This window comes from Megalops cyprinoides, chromosome 2 (genome assembly GCF_013368585.1).
Source record: "Megalops cyprinoides isolate fMegCyp1 chromosome 2, fMegCyp1.pri, whole genome shotgun sequence".
Lineage (NCBI taxonomy): Eukaryota > Metazoa > Chordata > Actinopteri > Elopiformes > Megalopidae > Megalops > Megalops cyprinoides.
Genome location: NC_050584.1, coordinates 20,675,217 through 20,688,790, shown reverse-complemented (window position 1 = coordinate 20,688,790; position 13,574 = coordinate 20,675,217). Strand labels below are relative to the sequence as shown.

The following is a 13,574-nucleotide window of genomic DNA, read 5'->3' as shown; positions in this document are numbered from 1 at the left end:
AGGTCAATAATAGTTCACAGGTGCTCAATAGGGTGCATGTGAGCTGACACGATTGCTGTTTTTCATTGCAGACTGCAATGTGAAACTTTTAAGAATATTTTAATAACCAGTGTCAATTTTGCAAACAGGGCGCTTTTGTTTCGGATCTACCAATATGAACAGAATGCTAATTATCCAATATCCTTTGGGTGATCTTCAAATTCATGTCGTAAACAAATAGAAGTATGTCGATGTAAATGCTCGTGTCTTAACGTGTGAAGGAGCACAGTTCAGACAAAAGAGATTAAATTTCCCCACAGAACATCTGACAACTCAGCAGAGAGTCTCTTATTGAATTCTAAGAGGCTCTTTCTCAGCTGCTGTGGGGGGAAATTTCAATTTCACACTCTGCTGGAATGCATTACACAAAACAGTCGTACACAACAGTAAATAAATAAATTAATGAATAAACGCATAATGACATTATCGGAAGTTGTGCATTACATCTATCCGCATTAATATATGCAAAATAAATAGATGATAAATACACTGTTGTGATTTCATTGCATGATATTCTCAGGGCAAAACAAGCAATCAGATAAATGCAATTAAAAAGGCTGCATTATATTTTACTGACTGCATACAGGACACAAACGTCAAACACTTTCTCCATCTTTACAGCCTCGTTGCGCGCTCAGTCTTTGCAGCTTGGTCGCATTCTGTTGCACTCTGGAGCAGAATTTTGAATAATTTATCAATATGCAAAACTTCTGTCTGAAGGAAAGGATGGGGCATTTTCTATGCAAATGTGAGCCTTATATAAAAGGTTATAGGATCACATTATGAATGTGTGAAAGAACTATGACATTCGTGTATTCCACACTCCTGTCCTCTTGAGCTCCTTGGCATTCAACATGGGCCAAGACCAATGGAAATACAACTGGATTACAAGTCCTACATCTACTGTAAACTTAAGGTACTGTACACTGAGGTTCAGTCAGAGTGCTAATTTGCATTGTGTAAATACAACCCCTGTTCTTAGCCGTGGCCACGGATACTGTAAATCTCCACGATTCCAGGTTCCCTTGGGAGTGGACGGCTGACCCCGAATGAAATGATCGCAACCTGCTGCTGCCTCGGCCTGACCCAGTTCTTTAAATTTTCTTTAAAAGATCTGAGAAGATAATGCCCAGGCCGGGGCAACTGAGCACGGCACACATCTCCGCTTTTCGCCTGATTGTTTCAGGTCGCCATTCTCTTATTGGATCCCGCTTATGAAAAAAAAGGCAAGCTGCGTGAGAAAGGAGATTAAGAGGCAGCGGTTGTGAAAAGCACTGAATTATTTGCAAAAAATAAATAAATAAATAAAGAGGATTTATCCACGCTGCTCAAAAAGGGCCTTCCATTGCAGGTTTGCAATGACATCCCAATCATGTCCTTCATGCAGTGCTCAATTAGGTGAAGCCCCATCTAGCTGCACAGAGAAGGGGGAGAAGCCATCTGAGGAGAACAGTACAGCAGCAGCTACAGTTCCAGGTTCTCTCTTCATCCCCTGTTCATCTCCAAGTTCCTCTACTGCATGTTTTGAAGGTTGTTTATCTTACTTATCCACAGTGCGCATGCTGGACTTGGCCGTCAATGATCAGCATTCAGGTCTCATAGGGCGGGAAGAGAGAGGTAGCCATGCTCTTTATTCCAGGAAAAACAACCACCGTTCTAATCTCGATGCAGAACCACTGCTCTGTACCCACTCCTGTGGAAATAAGCTCAGAAGTCAGAAACCTCAGAGGCTACAATCTACAGCACTTTTAATGAATTATGATTAGTTTCACTTTGTCACTAATTGTGTGTGTGTGTGTGTGTGTGTGTGTGTGTGTGTGTGCATTTATAAATTGACAAACAAATGATTTCATTCATGCAAGATAACAATTTTACTCCTTGTGTTAGGGCATCAAGTGTAGCATCAGACTTCAGGTCCCTGCCTGCATGTGCCACACCACTGAGCCAATTTCAGCGGCACAAAAGTCCCAATCACAGGCTCATTTGCTACCTTTTCAACAACTAGTAACATGCCGCTGATAGCACCTACAGCAAAACGTAATTAGGACACAGCTGTAGCATCCTGCTCTTTCAGCAATAAAGTTGTACACATCACAAGTCAGCTGTGATTCATGGCTAACATGCGCACTTATATAAGGGCATGACAAATGTGGTATTGCACAGCATATCGCAGAGGTGGAAGGACGTCTTGTGAGGAGGGAAGCTAACTGTGCTTAGATGACTGACTCATCCAATGAAAAGCTGTATCAAGTTTCCGAATGTGACACTGCACTGTGCAATGGACATAGTGGGAAAGAATAGACCATTGATGCTGGAGAAATCAGCAGTAATCTGTACGCCTCTCCCCTAAAAAAACCTTTTCTCTCTTTCTACGGGTAATGAGCATGGCGTGATGTACCTTTTTGTTCAAAGAGCCCTTTTAAGACTGGAATCTTAGGTGAGAGCTGACAGACCCTCAAGGACAAATCTAATTAATGTGAAATCCATATGCTGACACTGATTAATACCTCACCCAGCGGGAGAGGGCCAACGGTGTATGGCAGCAGGTTTAAAGGCAACATCTCACACGATGAACCTGGGCCTTCAGACAGAGCAGGCTGGTGTGCCTACAGCAGTGTCTGCTCGACACACTCTCCCTTCCGGCCACGGCAGAACAAAAAAAAAAAAAAACATATTAATAAAGAATGGATGGGAGATAGATCTCTTAGCACCTCACAGATGTAGCAGACATGCTTTAGGCTTTGTTTAGCTTGTGAAGAGGGATGGGCAGAGCACAGAGATGGCCTCCCCTGCCCCTCTCTCTTTCAATAAAGTCGAATATTTCTTCCTATGCAGTCTGTGGGGAGGGAACGGGGATGCTTTATGGAGCCAGCCCAAAAGGAGATGGAGATATAAAAATAAATCAAATTCCCACTCATGCAATGCAATGTTCAACATCGACTGATCAGTTCCTGAGTTTGAGGCCGCAGGTAATGACGTGCGGCATGTGAAGCCTTTGTTTCAGACTGACTCTCCCGGCCCAAGGCTGTGACACGATGCTGGCTGTGCCTCCGCTCAAATTTACATGCACAGATGAGCGCCGTCGGCTTTCATCATTAGATGTTTTCCTTCCCGACACTCAGCAGCACAAACCAGAGCTGCCATTACTGCTGTTGATGGCTGCAAATGAATTATAAAAGCATGAGGATGATTTCCCAGGTGATTAGAAGGTATTATATGTGTTGTAATTTCAGTAATAGCCACTCCCTTTTCAGCCATTGCAGCTGAGAGGAGTTGCATTATGAGGGGTCTGGGGACAGTTTGTTGCTCCGTTAACAGACAGCCCTGTCACTGCCTCAGCACTCAACCTCCTTTTTCTCCCTCTCCCCCCCTCTCTCTAGCTCTCTCTTTCCCCTCTCTCTCTCCACCCCCTCTATCTCTCAATTTCTCGTTTATCAAAGGAGAGGAACAGAAATGGCATTCTGACTTAGAACGCACAAATTAGATCTCGCAAGGGAAGATAATCAAATTATAATGTCCCTTCTGAAGTCATGGCCCCTGGCTTTGTGGGAACAAATTTAGAACCATGGATTTGACTGAACTCTGCCTCATGTAGAGATGCTCAGGTAAGCCTAATGTGGATGCAGCAATCCATCCATTTGCATTAAATTCTCTGTGCAGGGGGGAAAAAAAGTTCTTGTGAGAAATGTTTCCCCAAACTTGCCTTGGCAATCGGAGAGCGCTGTGTTAAGTGACCGGAAAGGCAGCAAGCCCGCGGTTCGTGCGAGTACATCCCAACACGACCCAACACACTGAAAATAATCCAGCATATACAGCACTGACATAGTTAGCCATGATATACAATACAAATCCTTCACTTGTTATTTTAACTGGGATGTAAATGCCCCTTGGATGCAATAAAGAAAACAATAAGCCAAACACAGAATAACAGGGCTTGGTTGAGTGAATCCCTCTGTTAAATATGTCCATTTCAAGCCAACAAAAGCATGAAAGATCTTAATAATGATCTTCATAATGCATGTGTTTTCCTTGCAATAAACACTTCACTGAATCCCATACATGTACTTTGGTCATGTTATCTCTGTAATTACCAACAGTTTCTCCACATTGTATTATTTAAAATATTTGCATTCATGTATTTATCTGCATAAAACTGAAAGACTGCCTTGCCTTTACCACATCTGCAAAGTGATATAATCAAATCACAAATGGTAACAAAAATATTACAGCACTGCTAACCTAAATAAATTGCAAGCTGCTGGATGAATTAGGGCACTAACAGATTTGCAAACCACAAAAACATCACAGCAACCATCATACTTACTCTATTTTAATGCTTTTCCCACTCAATAACTGTACTGTATGTGTTATTCTGAGGCCATGCATTTCTTCACACAATTCTTGAAATGATAATATACAGAATCCTGCTCATAAGTGCTATCATTTGATGGAGCTGTAGAGAGAAAATGCTGGTGATGGCTCAGGAAGAGAGTCCATATCCATGAGAAGGCTAAATTTCACTTGCTCTGCCAATTCAAGCCAGGATATTCTTATTAAAAATGAAGATCAGAGCACTCAAAAATCTGTTGCATAACTCACTTTGCTCCTTGACAAAATAATTTGCTGGTATCTCCAGTTCTTGAACTGTTACATTTCACGCATATTCTGAGATTTTGCTTCTACTTTCCAGTTGCTCCAACATCAGGTCAAGCCATTATTACATGTCATCTTCCATGGCTGTTCTTAATTTCAGCTTTATTTTGTCAACACATACTTCACTACATCTAAAATCCATTTATAGTTTAGAAATAAGAATATATGAGAGCCTTGTTTCCAGTTTTGAAAAAGCAAAAAAGCAGTGCTGATTTTGTAACAACAACATAAACAACTTGTCCATCTTGTGCAAAGCTGATCTGAAATTCTAACAGAGAAATCTGATCTGAAATATTAACAGAGGCTCAGAGATCCTCCTGTGAGGAGTTAATGTTTAGGGAAAATACATAACTTCAGGAAACAAAATAATTTGTCAGAATGTATGTGCCAAAAATCTCACATCTCAAAAAATGGCCTGTATTCTAACTTTTTACAAATGATCATTTTCGTGATTAACCTGGAAGGTTTTGCCTTGTTGACAGCAGTGCTGGAGCCTTGCCTCGCTGTGTTCAAACAGCAGTGTGAATACCCACACCTCCCTGCACATTCCAATTGTGTTTAATAATCCTTAACACACATAATCGGCAGTGTGGCTCTATCCTCCGTTCAGCCACCGTGTACAATGTGGCCGGCTACAGCTCATGATAGGTGTAGTTACTCTTTCTGAGTGTATGTGCATTGGGACACATTTACAATCCAATATTTCACAGCTAGCTGGAGAAAAGTGAACCTGTTTTAAAGAGTGATTTTATTACTATAGCCTAGCTGTGTAATCAATAAAAAAACCACATAAAACACACACAAGGATTATGCACCGGCAGTGAACATACATTCTTCCGAAACCTTACACGATACACATAGTGTTCTGTTCCCACCATGGCTGTGCTGCACATGGACGCACACGCGCTGCCCCTGGAAGGCATTGATCTCGTCCTCCCCTTCCTGCAGGTAAATCATTCGTAATTTGCTCCAGATGCAGCGGGTCTGACAAGGTGAGAAGTAATGCGCGCGCCCTTTCACTAATGTTCAAAGAATTGCACCCCTGTCATGACGCCCGTAGAGCTGAGACTAATTCAATTGTCAGCCATTTGCTACCTTTCATGTTGCGGTCCTTCCCGCGCCTGGTGTCTGTAATTGATTGAGATAATGTATGAGTCGACATCTATTACTCCGTGGAATATGGAGGAGCTCAATCGCCTTCTTCCTAGCAGCCTCGGCCGGTGAGATCCTTAAACGGGCAGGAGGTATCAGACTACTTTCAGCTTCCCAGTAGTGAGAAAAAGCACACAGTGCACACCCAGGGGGAGACGGGGGTGGGGGGTGTGGGGTGGCTTTGATGTACGGCACAGGCAGAGCTGGAGAATAAATGACCACGGATGCTAATGTGAGGTGGCAGATTAAGGGGACGGGCGTTGAGATTTCTCTTTGCCTTCAGGTTAGCACAGAAACCCAAGAGTCCAGGTTTAGAGCAGGTAACAGGTCGAGGACGGACACGAAAACAAAACACCTCAGAGAGGCCCCAGCAGCACGCATGATGCTAGACTGACTGGAACGCAAACAAGCTTTGAACGCGTTTTCCCCCCCGATGGACCTGATTCCATTCCGGTCTCCTCCAATAACGGTCAGAGATCGTCGCTTTAGCGCTCCTGTTCACTTTAGCCCTCTGGTTTGCTCATCAGCGTGTTATTGTGAAACACCAGGATTTAAACTGACCTGGGTCATAAAAAAAACACTAACATTTGAATGTTTTAATATGTAGGACTTCGGCTGGAATAAACATTTGAATTAAAATTCATGGGGTGGTGCATGTAAGAGCAGCCCTTGGAATTAAACAAAGAGCCTGATGTCTTAGTTAATCAAACATTGATTTTAGACTATTAGCTCCACAAAGCAAATGCCACAGCACCCTGGCTGTTTAAACCCTAGCATCAGAGTCAGTAGCTGTAGAGGATGACAGTGCTGAATAGACAGGGGGGTGAATAGTATAACACAGCCATCTATCCACAAGCAATCTCCAGGGCAACAGCCCTCACACCACAAAGGCTTATAGTGTCCATTTGACTGTCACCCTGTGCTGGTGGTAGAACTTTGCCAGTGCCCAGTTCCCATTCACAGGACTCATACAGTCCATCCATAATTTGCAAATATTTTTTTTTCAATCAGATTTTGATTGTTTTTTCATGACAATGGTCTAAACTGTAAAAGAAACAATTAATAAATTGTATGCTAAGGTATATGAAGCATAAGCGGTCAAAACAATGTGACAGGTGGCCACGTGTTCTATGATTAAGCCACACCACGGCTGTAATGACTAGCTGCACAGGATCTGGCTTTAGCCATTCAGCACTCACTTCACATGTGGCTGCGGACACATGATGACTGCTCATTTCATTGCTTTGAGTGAGCAAGCACCACATGGTTCACCTTAAAAAGTCTTCTTTGACTACACTGTGGTACATGTATGAGCCAAAACATTATGACCACCCGCCTAATATGCTGTTGGTTCTCCGTGTGCCACCGAAACAGCCCTGACCCCCCCAAGGTATGGACTCTACAAGACCCCTGAAGGTGTCCTGTGGTATCTGGCACCAAAACATTAGCCGCAGATCCTTAAAGTCCTGTAAGCTGCGAGGTGGAGCCGCCGTGGATCGGACTTGTCAGTCCAGCACATCCCACAGATGCTCAATCGGATTGAGATCTGGAGAATTTGGAGGCCAGGGCAACACGTTCAATACTTCATCATGTTCCTCAAACCATTCCCAGATAATGTGTGCAGTGTGGCAGGGCGCATTATCCTGCTGAAAGAGGCCACTGCCATCAGGGAATACCATTGGCATGAAGGGGTGTACCTGGTCTGCAACAATGTTTAGGTAGGTGGCACGTGTCAAATTGACGCCCACATGAATGGCCAGACCCAGGGTTTCCCAGCAGAACATTGCCCAGAGCATCACACTCCCTCCACCGGCTTGTCATCTTCCCACAGTGCATCCCAGTGCCATCAGTTCCCTAGGTTAACGGCACACACGTACACAGCCATCCACGTGATCTAAAAGAAAACGGGACTCATCGGACCAGGCGAACTTCTTCCACTGCTCCAAGGTCCAGGTCCGACGCTTGTGCGCCCATTGTAGGTGCTTTCGGCGGTGGATAGGGGTCATCATAGGCACTCTGACCGGTCTGCGGCTACTCAGCCCAGCAGGGTGCCATGCACTGTGTGTTGTGACACATTCCTCCCGTACCCATTATTAAAATTTTCTGTGACTTGTGCCACAGTAGACCTTCTGCCAGTTCGGCCCCGACGGGATAGCCTTCGTTGCCCTCGCGCATCAATGAGCCTTGGGCGCCCAACACCCTGTCACCGGTTTGTGGTTTGTCCCTCCTCGGTCCACTGTCGGTAGGCACTCACTAGTCACTACTGCTGACCAGAAGCACCCCACAAGCCATGACATTTCAGAGATGATCTGACCCAGTTGTCTGGCCATAACAATTTGGCCCTTGTCAAAGTCGCTCAGGTCTTTACTCCTGCCCATTTCTCCTGCATCCAACACGTTGACCAAGAGAACTGATTGTTCACTTACCATTTAATCTACCCGGACCTTGACATGTGCCCTTGTTTGGAGATGATCAATGTTATGCGGTTCACCTGTGAGTAATCATAATGTTTTGGCTCATCGGTATATATATATATATATATATATATATATATATATCTTTTTCCAGGTCATTGTTATAACAAAGTGCTGTGATGGCGTGCAGTGCACTTCACAAGGGGATGATGTTGATGCCTACTCATTAAACACTGATGAGAGGAATACGACCAAAGGGACACATGCAGCCTAACTATTGTTGCAGTGACAGAAAAGCACCATTAGACTTGTTATCTATTGGCCCCTTCTTGTTTTGTGGTATGATGCAGTTATTAAACCCAGTCAGAAAAAGACCAAAAAAACCTGATGTGTCCCAACATCCCAGCGGTGCTGTACTCCATTAGACCAGATGCCACTTGACTTTTGGAGAGGATTGTGTTTTTCGGGAAGAGCAAGGATTACCCAGCATATGTCATGAAAACAGCTGGTCTAGTTCCATCAGCCTCTCCTGCATAACCCGCCCCCCCAACCCCCCACCCATCCTCCTGCGCAACATTCTTCCTGTGTTTCATTGCTGATGCACCCATGAAAAGCCCCCACCCCCCCAAAAATATGTGTCCATGACTCATGATGCCTGGTTTGCGCCATGACTGCCGCCCGCCTCCGCATTCCCTGCCTCACTTCCTCCAGTCCTGCTATCCTCACGAAGCAGTTCATGGCCTGACAAGGACCCCACTGGTCGAAACATTGCTTGATTTCATCGTTTAAGAAAACTGTCACTTGAAAACATTACGGCTGCACTCTCGGCCCATTGTGGAAAATATCTAGCCTGTTTGAGATGTAGCAATGTTCTCAAGTAACAGGAAAATTGGGGACCAAATTGCACATTACTCAAATACTCTATAACGCTAATATCTATCATCAAATATGCTTTGAGTGGACCAAAGGGCCACAGCAATATCAACCCTCTATTTATTTTTGTGTATGCTAGAATATATTTATACACTTAAGAAATAAATTTGGCTTTAACAACTGCACTAATTATAGCTAGAAAAAATACAACAGTGCAAGAGTAGAAGAAGCTACCATTGAACTGCTGAGGGCAGAATTAGCTCAGAGTGCTCAGAATCTGGTGTGCAATGGTTGACAATATCATGACTCCAGCTGTGATATACTCATATGGGTCACCTCCACTACATAAAATCTGAATATTAAACTGAGGCACATCCAGGATCAACACTGTCCTGCATCCCAAAGCGCAGAGCAGACACATGGGCATCACCATGGCCATATCAGCCAGTCAAACAGCAGCTCAGGATTAATATATCAGAGCCGAGCAGAACAACCAGCACAGGGCAATGCTTCGGCCAAAAATGAACTGGCTAAATGTTGTGCTCAGTAACAAGTCACAAGTTCAATCTGTCCTTGCAGAGACAAGGGTGTAGTACCAAACTGTACCTTGCAGCTCTTGTAAGACGGAGGTGGGACATTATGGAAAGTACCCAAGTACGGATGGAGATTACAGTTTCTTCACGGCTCCTTGGCTGTGCAATGCTGTAGAGACAATGTTCTCACCCCATGCACTGCTCCTACTTTGAACAAAGTAATTCCCTGACATTTATGCATGACGAACCAGGCAGCGTGTCACGTGGCACAGAACAACATGCGTGTGATGGAATGGTCCTCCTGTTCACCTGACACGACCCCAACAGACCAGCACCTGCAGCACTTCTCACTGAGTTGAACAGGATTTCCCAGAGAGAAATAAACTCACATGTAATGCCAAGGGTGCGATGGGTGTAAACACTGCTACCGTAGCTGCAAATGGAGGACACATGAGATATTGAAGTTGAAAAAAAAAAAACAGACCCTTGGTATTTCACCTCTATAGATAGGATAATGGGTTTGATCATTTATGTCATAAGAGACCCAGAATAAACGCAGTTAGTTTATTTTTATGACACATTTCTTTCATGCGTCTTTGAAGACCATATTTACATTTTCGACAGACATGAGTGTCTGAGGGGAGACGCTTTCCAGCTCCACTCTCTCCATCACACCTTTTCACCATCTTGTTACAGCACTTTACCATGAATTCTGTCAGCAGCCCAAGTAGAAAATAAGATGGAAATGATGTGCCACTCTCTGTACTCGCTTGCCTGGAAGTGTTAGCATCAGCCTGTTTAGTACAGAGCATAAATTTCAGCCTCGACAGCACCCCTGAAACAGCTGCAAAAAAGTAATATATAGTGTCCTTTTTTCCCAGTATCACATATTGTCCACTTAATTTAGATTATCATTAACAAGAATGACTCATTTCCCTTGCACTATGAGTTAGAAAAGAAAACATTCTGAGAGTATTTCATTTTTATTGGATCATTGCAACCACAGGGCTTCTTTTTCATTTATTTATTTAACCATTAAAATGACACCGTGATCTGTCAGCCACTGTAAGTGATAAATATTATGGGCTATGTGGCATGTTTTTCTCCACTGCCCACTATGGAGGTGATGATCCCCTACATTAATTTGAAAGCGATCCCCGTTGATGCAGTGTCCTACCAGTAATAACAAGAACACACACCTCTGCGCAGCCAATCAGGTGACTCTAATTTGCATCATAAGTGGGTCTATATTTCTTCATTACACTCTGCTAATGAGTTTGCAACACTCTTACATTGATTACTCTGCTACAGCTCAACATAATAATCTGTGTGCATTCTGGAGATATATTACCAGATTAATTTATCATCCAACAGAAAGTAAGGTACATTTCCAAACTGTGACAGTTGCATTAACTGGACTGGACTTGATTTTGATTCATAGGAGATACAGGGCAATTGAAACTTTTTATAAGTTATCTTTGTAGAGTGCCGCATGTTTTATTATTCATTATTCTAATGTGAATTCTAATGTAACTCCTGTGCAAGGAGTCAAATATACAAGACTGCTCATATTTTGTGTTTTCACACAGAGGTTTACATTATGTATTGCATGGTGTATCCAGTCCAAAAAGGGATGTGAGGACATAGAGCAAAGAAAAATAGCAACTGATAATGTGAGACAATACTGTATTTTGCTCATCTGCATAAACAGTCCTGCTCATGAAATAAAGTGCAAAAGTGTAAACCAAATTTATTTGTGAACAGTGCAAAAAAAAAACCTGTTAGCTAGATTCAAGTATGCAAAATGCTGATGTGTTAACCCCAAAGGATCACCGGGTTCAAAAGTAACCAGGATATCAAGAGCTTAGGTGGTGCTGCACGCGTGCTGTTATCAGCATTTTCCACTCAAAGAGTCCTGCGCAGAAGGACCAGACCACTTAGATCAGAGACCTGGCCCTTATTAGCCCACCAGAAAGCACATAACAAGATTCCAGGACCAATCAGCTTCCCACATCTCTCACCCGGTGCGATAGAGGAAATGGCCGTCCGTGGCGTGATGAAATTCCCATGCCCCTTGGCTCGAATACGATTTGAGAATGTTCCTCCTGCCTCTACTCCAGGTGTATCTCAGCTGTGGCTAGCCATACAATATTACTGTACTACCTATGTAGAGCCATGCTACCCATTCCCCTCGGAAAACTAGTTTCTATATATAGCCTGAAGATGAGAAACAGTCAGCACGCACACTTGTTCTCTGCTTTAGGGACTCATTTAAAGACTCTGATGGGGGCCTGTCAGCCTAAATCAGGGCCTAAAACTACAGCAGTATGGCTGATATTAAGCCTTTTAAAAATATAAATGGCAGACCATGTTCTGTATATACACTAATAACTGTATACATACAGTGAATAGTTTTTATTTATTGTCTCTTTATTTATTGTGCCACTGTTAACCTTTTTTACAGGCAACCCAAACCCGTGTTTTTTTGTTCATTAGCAGAATGTAAGACACTTTAAATCGATGTCTTACTGTCTTATCTTGTCTAACCTTGGTACTAATATCCAATACGATCATCATGACTCAAGCGTTTGAAGCCTCCTGAGGCCATCTAAATATCTCCGCCGAGCAACTTGGAAAGACAACAGGCGTGCAATTCACATGATCTAGCTTTACCAATAGCCTTTGTTTTGTGACAACATGATAATTGGAACAAAATGCGCAGGACTGGTCCCACAGAGATTATTACGACAGACAGGGTCGAAACAGCAGTGTGTGTAATTACATGAGACTGAGGAGGCTGAGAGACAGCTAATTAGATTTTATGTTTTGAATTGAGACATTTTCAGAAGCATCAGCCGAGATGGCCCACCCCACTGCCTTCTTAACACAATAAACATTACACATTGGCACTGCAAAGATCAAACAAAGCAACGATGCTGTCAGCAGTAACGCTGAAGCGTGTGGCATTCACCGCTGTAACTCACAAGCACGAGTACATCAAGAGACAGACCTTACTGAAGGCGAACGCTCACAAATTAAGAACATCAGTAAGAAGACAACATGATGAGATGATGAACTAAAAAAATATGCAAACAAAGAAATCTTAAGATTTTAAAGTGGAGCCTAAGCCCTTAAAAAAGAGAGGTCAAAGCTACACGCTCAGTGATGCGGTCCTTCAGTCTGGCCGACCAACATTTCACAGTGCCAGCAGCTCAGCACAATGGTGACCATCCTGAGCCAATCAAGGCTTGTGCAAACAGAAAGCTGGGGGTCATAAGGGATTTCTAAAGATAAAAGGGGAAATGGTGAGAAAATTTGGGCCTCAATCAACTGGTAAATGAATAAGAGCCCGCAGAGGCTGTGATCTCCATCCGCTGCAGATGGAGTTGTAAGCACTCCCTCTTATCTCCCACATTTCATGAAGTACCCCAGAGCCGCAGACTTATTCCACATTTTTACAGGCAGCTCATAGGCATGCAGAGCATTTCCCACCATTCTCAAAGTCTTCATTAAGACAAGATTACATAGTTTTGTAAAGGTTTTCATGTTGCTTTGCTAACCTGCGTTGCTTTGCTGTCACTCTTCTAAATAATTGCATTGACAAGGGCAGGAATATAGCCATTAATTATTGACAATGATTGTATTAAAAATAAATCATCAGAGCACATTACAAATTAAGCAGTAGTACTTAGTTTTAAATATGCTGAATTATTTCAGCCAAAGTCATCTCACTGTATTAAGCAACCAATATGCTCTCAAACAAAGTTAAAGTTTTTTTTTTTTTTTAATTCCCTGACACTAAACATCAGGTTTCCAGCTCTCATTGATTACATTTAAAATCAGTAACAGAATGAAAAAAAATGTACTGGTATTATGTACAACTGTTCTAATGTTGTAGAATATTGCATTC

General features: G+C 43.0%; 1 protein-coding gene across 3 annotated transcripts in view; it reads right to left on the bottom strand.

The window, feature by feature from the left end:
• Nucleotides 1-13,574, bottom strand: part of dlgap1b (discs, large (Drosophila) homolog-associated protein 1b) — a 138,800-nt gene that overhangs the window by 89,793 nt on the left and 35,433 nt on the right. The window lies entirely within an intron of this gene.